Here is a 10133-nt window from a genome sequence, read left to right on the forward strand (position 1 = left end):
TAAACTAACCACTGAGCTTAATGTTTCATTTCGCCACGGTTTCGAGAATATGGGCTACTGGCAATAAGCCCCAGCAAAATTCGCCGATTGGCTTTAATACTAACCTCGGAGTTTGCAATGTTATTTTTCTTTTAAGGGGCAGTTACACGTGATTCTTTGTGAACCCTGTGACAGACTCATCAAGGCGTAAAAGACAAAATATCCGATATGTACATATAATACACATATCCATGTGATACTAGTATTTGACCCAACCATCCGACTACACTATACATATCCATGTGATACTAGTATATGACCCAACCATCCGACTACACTATACATATCCATGTGATACTAGTATATGACCCAACCATCCGACTACACTATACATATCCATGTGATACTAGTATATGACCCAACCATCCGACTACACTATACATATCCATGTGATACTAGTATATGACCCAACCATCCGACTACAACTACACATATCCATGTGATACTAGTATATCACCTCAACCATCCGACTACAACTACACATATCCATGTGATACTAGTATATCATCTCAACCATCCGACTACAACTACACATATTCATGTGATACCAGTATATCACCCAACCATCTGACTACAACTACACATATCCATGTGATACTAGTATATCACCTCAACCATCCGACTACAACTACACATATCCATGTGATACTAGTATATCATCTCAACCATCCGACTACAACTACACATATTCATGTGATACCAGTATATCACCCAACCATCTGACTACAACTACACATATTCATGTGATACCAGTATATCACCTCAACCATCCGACTACAACTACACATATTCATGTGATACCAGTATATCACCCAACCATCTGACTACAACTACACATATTCATGTGATACTAGTATATCACCTCAACCATTCGACTACAACTACACATATCCATGTGATACTAGTATATCACCTCAACCATCCGACTACGACTACACATATCCATGTGATACCAGTATATCACCTCAACCATTCGACTACAACTACACATATCCATGTGATACTAGTATATCACCCAACCATCTGACTACAACAACACATATCCATGTGATACCAGTATATCACCTCAATCATCCAACTACAACTACACATATACATGTGATACTAGTAGATCATCTCAACCATCCGACTACGACTACACATATCCATGTGATACTAGTATATCACCTCAACCATCCGACTACGACTACACATATCCATGTGATACCAGTATATCACCTCAACCATTCGACTACAACTACACATATCCATGTGATACTAGTATATCACCCAACCATCTGACTACAACTACACATATCCATGTGATACCAGTATATCACCTCAATCATCCAACTACAACTACACATATACATGTGATACTAGTATATCTTCTCAACCTTCCGACTACAACTACACATATTCATGTGATACTAGTAGATCATCTCAACCATCCGACTACGACTACACATATTCATGTGATACCAGTATATCACCCAACCATCCGACTACAACTACACATATCCATGTGATACTAGTATATCACCCAACCATCTGACTACAACTACACATATCCATGTGATACCAGTATATCACCTCAATCATCCGACTACAACTACACATATTCATGTGATACTAGTATATCACCCAACCATCCGACTACAACTACACATATCCATGTGATACTAGTATATCACCCAACCATCTGACTACAACTACACATATCCATGTGATACCAGTATATCACCTCAATCATCCAACTACAACTACACATATACATGTGATACTAGTATATCACCTCAACCATCCGACTACAACTACACATATTCATGTGATACTAGTATATCACCCAACCATCCGACTACAACTACACATATCCATGTGATACTAGTATATCACCCAACCATCTGACTACAACTACACATATCCATGTGATACCAGTATATCACCTCAATCATCCAACTACAACTACACATATACATGTGATACTAGTATATCACCTCAATCATCCAACTACAACTACACATATTCATGTGATACCAGTATATCACCTCAACCATTCGACTACAACTACACATATTCATGTGATACCAGTATATCACCTCAACCATCCGACTACAACTACACATATTCATGTGATACCAGTATATCACCTCAACCATCCGACTACAACTACACATATTCATGTGATACCAGTATATCACCTCAACCATCCGACTACAACTACACATATCCACGTGATACTAGTATTTCACCTCAACCATCCGACTACAAATACACATATTCATGTGATACCAGTATATCACTCAACCATCCGACTACAACTACACATATCCACGTGATACTAGTATATCACCTCAACCATCCGACTACGACTACACATATCCATGTGATACTAGTATATCTTCTCAACCTTCCGACTACAACTACATATATACATGTGATACTAGTATATCACCCAACCATCTGACTACAACTACACATATCCATGTGATACCAGTATATCACCTCAATCATCCAACTACAACTACACATATACATGTGATACTAGTATATCTTCTCAACCTTCCGACTACAACTACACATATTCATGTGATACTAGTAGATCATCTCAACCATCCGACTACGACTACACATATTCATGTGATACCAGTATATCACCCAACCATCCGACTACAACTACACATATCCATGTGATACTAGTATATCACCCAACCATCTGACTACAACTACACATATCCATGTGATACCAGTATATCACCTCAATCATCCGACTACAACTACACATATTCATGTGATACTAGTATATCACCCAACCATCCGACTACAACTACACATATCCATGTGATACTAGTATATCACCCAACCATCTGACTACAACTACACATATCCATGTGATACCAGTATATCACCTCAATCATCCAACTACAACTACACATATACATGTGATACTAGTATATCACCTCAACCATCCGACTACAACTACACATATTCATGTGATACTAGTATATCACCCAACCATCCGACTACAACTACACATATCCATGTGATACTAGTATATCACCCAACCATCTGACTACAACTACACATATCCATGTGATACCAGTATATCACCTCAATCATCCAACTACAACTACACATATACATGTGATACTAGTATATCACCTCAATCATCCAACTACAACTACACATATTCATGTGATACCAGTATATCACCTCAACCATCCGACTACAACTACACATATTCATGTGATACCAGTATATCACCTCAACCATCCGACTACAACTACACATATTCATGTGATACCAGTATATCACCTCAACCATCCGACTACAACTACACATATTCATGTGATACCAGTATATCACCTCAACCATCCGACTACAACTACACATATCCACGTGATACTAGTATTTCACCTCAACCATCCGACTACAACTACACATATCCACGTGATACTAGTATTTCACCTCAACCATCCGACTACAACTACACATATTCATGTGATACCAGTATATCACTCAACCATCCGACTACAACTACACATATCCACGTGATACTAGTATATCACCTCAACCATCCGACTACGACTACACATATCCATGTGATACTAGTATATCTTCTCAACCTTCCGACTACAACTACATATATACATGTGATACTAGTATATAACCTCAACCATCTGACTATACTACACATATCCATGTGATACTAGTAGATCACCTCAACCATCCGACTACAACTACACATATACATGTGATACTAGTATATGATCTCAACCATCTGACTACAACTACACATATCCATGTGATACTAGTATATCACCTCAACCATCCAACTACAACTACACATATACATGTGATACTAGTAGATCACCTCAACCATCCGACTACAACTACACATATACATGTGATACTAGTATATGATCTCAACCATCTGACTACAACTACACATATCCATGTGATACTAGTATATCACCTCAACCATCCAACTACAACTACACATACACATGTGATACTAGTATATCACCTCAACCATCTGACTATACTACACATATCCATGTGATACTAGTATATGATCTCAACCATCCAACTACAACTACACATATCCATGTGATACTAGTATATGATCTCAACCATCCGACTACAACTACACATATCCATGTGATACTAGTATATGATCTCAACCATCCAACTACAACTACACATATCCATGTGATACTAGTATATGATCTCAACCATCCAACTACAACTACACATATCCATGTGATACTAGTATATCACCTCAACCATCCAACTACAACTACACATATACATGTGATACTAGTATATCACCTCAACCATCCAACTACAACTACACATATACATGTGATACTAGTATATCACCTCAACCATCCAACTACAACTACACATATCCATGTGATACTAGTAGATCACCTCAACCATCCGACTACAACTACACATATCCATGTGATACTAGTATACAACCTCAACCATCTGACTACACTACACATATCCATGTGATACTAGTAGATCACCTCAACCATCGGACTACAACTACACATATACATGTGATACTAGTAGATCACCTCAACCATCCGACTACAACTACACATATACATGTGATACTAGTATATAACCTCAACCATCCGACTACAACTACACATATACATGTGATACTAGTATATAACCTCAACCATCCAACTACAACTACACATATCCATGTGATACTAGTAGATCACCTCAACCATCCGACTATTTTATAAAGTTTATTCTTTACTCTGGGTTTTAAGTGTTCAGTCAAGAGAGCAAGTAAACATTATTCCTTGCAAAATCCGCTATTCTTATGATGATGCACAGTCCCTCTGATGATACAAGGGTTCTTCAGCTTTTTAAATAAATTTCAAATACGTACACAATTTTTTTAAAAACAACAACAACAACAACAACAACAACAACAAAAACATTCAATTAACAAAAACATCAAAAGCATACCCTATTGGCGTAATTTCAACACATCAATAGAAACGATTGCCCTGTTAGCATTTTGCCCATCTTTATTCTAAACACCGAATATACATGTTCCCGAATGAGGTTTGCACATCCAACATTAGCCGGCCAAAAAATGAAAATATACTTCTATGAAATCCAGAAATATCATTTTGAAAAAAATATAATTCATCATACCACCATCATGATATAATTCAGTGTTTGGCTGAACTATTCATTACAAATTAACTCACATCAAAATGTATCATACGCCTTAACGATTAGATCAACTAAGTTCTGTATTCAGGAAGGAAATTATACATATTTATGCAGTTAACACGCCAGTCTGTTCTTCGCGATTATTCAGGGGCGGGGGAATTCTGAACGTCACGTACTACTAAGTATACCTTACCGGAGATTCGCTGGTAGGTTCGCCGGAGAGATTCACAGAAGAAATTACAAAAATGTAAAACTTGAAGATTGATTAGTAACCTCTTTTCCGTTTATCTTATATGTCGGAAAAAATATACCCGTATTTTGTTTTCTCGATTTTAATAACCCTACCTACGTGTAGACATTACTTTCTATTGCATAACCACATTCACGGGCATGCACGCGGGGGGGGGGGGGGCAGTTGATACATAGCTGGGTAGGGAAGTGCCCCTGAGTGCTCAAAAGTGTGGCCAATTTTATAACTGGATAGTGGCAAAATCTATACCCATATTTATACCAAAGTACCATTTCTGTCCTCACTGTTTATTTCGAATAAAACAGTTACCTAGGGATATGAGGCCGGAATCTGAGGTGGAGATATTCGATCATATACGGAACCATAAATACACCAAATTGGGAAAATACTACCGATATTCATACCTATCTTGATCAGAAATAAGACCGATACTTATTTCTAATATTCTAAAAACGAGAACCACTTCAGGGGCACGTAAAATATGCCGCCAATCGAAAATCAAGCTGAAACCTTTTGTGTCAGCACAATTTGCCCCTCAAAATGAAGGAAATAGCTTAGGTTGTAGAGGGTCTAGATTTCAAAATTCAAGGAAGAGTATGCCCCTGGGTTCTCCTAGTAAGCGAGGGGTGATGAGCTGATCTTGCCCCTCCATGGGATATTTCGTGCCGCCGCCTCTGTAAATCATAATAGCGACTGATTTGGATATCTCGGCAAAATGTATCCTTGTTTATATTACTGTGACCCCCCCAATACGAGACCACAAAATCTTTGTGCGCGTGTGTTCTCTAGAAAAGTTTGTTCTAGATGATTGGATATAAATTGTATTATCTGATGAAATGTTGAAACCTGTCTACACAACGGAGCAAATGTAACTTCCAGCCATATGTGCTAATTGTTGTAATCTTTCATTTTCCTTCGCAGTGCTGCAAAACAGCACGAACAAGTAATATTAAAATTTACTGTTTTGTCTATTATGTTTCTTTAAGGTTTATGCACACTACGAATTGTTTCCATAAAATGTTAAGAAAATATTGTCGTAACTAATAAGTTTTTGTTGTGTGATAAGTAACTGCCATTTTCGACGGATCAACATGAAACCTCAACCGCAGCCTTTCAAATAGAGTCTGCGATGAACCTCAGACCAATGGTCTGACATTTACAGATAAATATCACAACTAGGACGAAACGAAACGTTGGCATGGCGACATCGATACACATACTGTAAAATGACTAATTTTCACTTGGTTTAAATTTCGCTGATTTACCATTTCAGGTATATTAAGTGGGTTTTAAATTCACGGTTTTGTCATTTAGATAATGTATTCTATGCTAAATTTTACATATTCACTGGGTTTTAATTTAGCGCATTTTTCATTCAGCGAAATAGGCCAAATTAAAACCCGGTGAACAATTGATCCTTTTACAGTATATGGCGCATTACGTGTGAAATGCGAGAAAGTTGTAAATATGCACAATGCTTTCAAAACCTTATGCTTTCACAAAGCTTAGAAGACAGGATGCCCATGCACGATTATTTGTTCAAATACAAATCTGCAATATATGACCCTGATTTAGAGCTTGTGCTGCTGGGTGTAATCAGACCAGACGTCACAAACATGATTTATTGGTTGTCATCGTGGGTGGGAAAGTCCAATAACGTGTCGGCAGCTGAACATTTGTAGACGGAGTACAGTTCATATAGCTGACGGCCGTACGTGGCTACATGGGGTCGAAAGTTTTTACCAAACGCTTCAGCGTGGTATTAAGAGTTTGTTTTCAGGGGTGGGTGATACCAAGGTGGGAAATGGATGCACATATGGGGTTAATTCCTTGAATTGCAATATAGAGGGTTCAGGCTGAAATACAATATATAGTGTTTTCATGTTTCGTCTGATATTTCTGTGGTATTCTACTGCTGTAAGTAATGCACGATTTGTTCCGAAATTCAGTATATTGTGTGTATTCCAGGGTTATTCGTTTTTTGCTGAAAACACCCCTATTTTTTAGTGGCAGAGTTTGAATAGTCTCACTCCCACTGGGAAATCTGCATTGTTGCTTGAATGTGAGTTAATTAAACACATTTTCCAGACCGGCGAAAGAGTATGCAACAGCCAATTTTAACAGCCTCTCACGTGATTTTAGTCTGAATGTCAACATGAAGAGGCTAGTCCATTTTACGCAGGAGTAATTGGGAGTAGAATATGTGAGGAATACTAGTAGTATCAACAGAGATGTGTATAGTGAAAAGTAATATCTATCCTTCATTTACATCTCTGAGCATTTCTGTTTTAGTATATTGGTTTGAAAATGTTGAACTTGCATGATTTGCAATGTGTTTTTTTAATGGGACTCCCCTATTGATCGAATCCCGGGTTTGAACGAGAACGGCACATCACGTGATTCGTTTGAATACAATGCTGATGGCAAACATGCCGTGTTACTGCGGTACTCCACTGACGGGATGACTTACTGCATGCTACAACTTCGCTTGTGATGTTGCTTGTTAGCCATGGATTACATGAATCTTGATTACCAGTCAAATGTTGCTCATTTGACGTTGGTAATCTTTATTTGGAACTGAGTAACTTCCTGGTACTTCGTACTATGATAAAACTCAGTCAACATACATCAAGTTCTCTCAATCGTAGTATTCCATGTGATGTACACCTAATATGCCAAAAATGTTGCTGAACGATTTGAACTGAATAAAAATAGCAGACGAAAATTTGTTTACAAAATAAAAATACTTCGGTTGCCAATGAAAACCGGTAAAAAACAAGCAATATGTTTTCGGCTGTTATCATGGAAGGGACATGAACGTGAAGCTAACGTCTGTTTATAACTAAAACCGGGCACCTTATACGAGGTTTGCAAAATAACATGGCAGTCATTAGAAGTCACTTTATTTTATTGTTAAGACGTATTCAACCGTTAAATGTATAATTTCCAATCGTTTTGCGATAGTATTTTCTAGATTGGAAGCAGCATTTACATTTTATTCAAAGTTCAAAGCTGCGTTGGGATTCCGTTGACAGTGGTAACAATGTCGGCGCCGGTGATCTCTTACCAGTGCGCAACGTAGCCAAAATAAAAGGCATGATCATTTGGGCACTGCTATTACAAGACTTTGGCTGTTGCCATGGTAGCGGTGGGTCAGGATTGTTTTTTCAATTAGTGATGGTACGACCTGCCTGTCAAGTATGAACCGTGACAAAATCAGCCAAGCCAAAAAAAAATCACAGAAGAGTTAAAAAGCCATTCCTGCTGAACAGTTACTCTAACTTCGGGGTCAACTTTCTCATTAATGAAAAAAGATATCAAAAATTCAAATAGTAACTTTTTGCCCACACTCCAGCCGAGTACAATGAGCTATGTCTGAGGTGTTGTATCACAGGGAGTTGGACAAACTTGTGTATTTTAATAAATTATTGAATAATAACATGTTATATAACTTTTCTTTTACCCCCCTCCCCTTCCTGGTATCTATTTCAAGTATTTTTGTCAGGTTCAAATCGTTCACCAGCATTTTTGGCATGTTAGATGTACATCACATAGAATACTAGGATTGGGAGAACTTAATGTTTGTTGACCACCTGGAATCTGAGTTTTATAAATCTTGAAGGGCTCTCGGAAGATCCACCCGCTGCCTGGACCCGCAGTAAAATCTCCGATTAATATGGAGCCGCAACCATCAACATCGATATACCATGCTGGCGACGTTGCGGCGTTACTCAGTTCCAAATAAAGATTACCAACGCCAAATTAGCAAAATTTAACCGGTAACCAAGACTCAGTCTATCCACGACAAGCAAGCAACATCACAAACGAGGTTGTAGTGTGCAGCTCACGAGTCAGCGACGACCGATTTCAACGAAAGTCATTCCGTCAGTGGAGTACCACAGTTGCACGGCATGTTTGCCAATGTACAGATCTGTGGAGGAACTTTTAACTTCAACATCAACCGTGTATCGTAGTCGCCCAGTTTAAGTTCTGGTTCTGTCGTGGTCCCAACTAAAGGGCGACAGTCGTTGTGTCGCGTCCTGTTCGATATGGGACTCACAGCGACGTATACAACGCGTGTAAAATACATTGTTTATTTACATGAAATTCGAACACGCGCTGTGCTACGACCACCGCGCTTAAACATCCACGAGTTATTTATTCGGACAATGACTTAAATTAGACGTCTGATTATTTTATTTTCACACGTACAGCGACACGCGTTCTACACTGACAAGCGTTGCTAGGTCGCAGCACTGTCTTGGAGCATATTAATGGGCAATTGGGTTCCCCGATCTAAATTTCTATCCCGGTTTGTTGCACGTTCTTTTTTTAATATGAAATAATCAAATATGGGACATGTGTATAATAACAGAACCCCACACCCTCCCCGTGGCTTCGCTCGTGAAAGTACGGCAGCAGGATACACCGCATCACTCGTGAAAATAACTTCCATACGCAATGAAAGCCACGGGGAAGGTATCTGTCATAATACTTCATTATCACTGAAAACATTTTTCCCCTGAAATAAATTCCAGTGAATATGCCATTTCCCTCATACTATATTGAGACACAGCGCAGTGAAAATTAGATTCACATGTAATGCTTGAAAACATGTCAGCAAAAATAAATTAAGTGAAATTCTACGTGACTTCATAAT

The sequence above is a fragment of the Saccoglossus kowalevskii genome, chromosome 8 (genome assembly GCF_978046115.1).
Source record: "Saccoglossus kowalevskii chromosome 8, keSacKowa6.1, whole genome shotgun sequence".
Taxonomy (NCBI): Eukaryota; Metazoa; Hemichordata; class Enteropneusta; family Harrimaniidae; genus Saccoglossus; species Saccoglossus kowalevskii.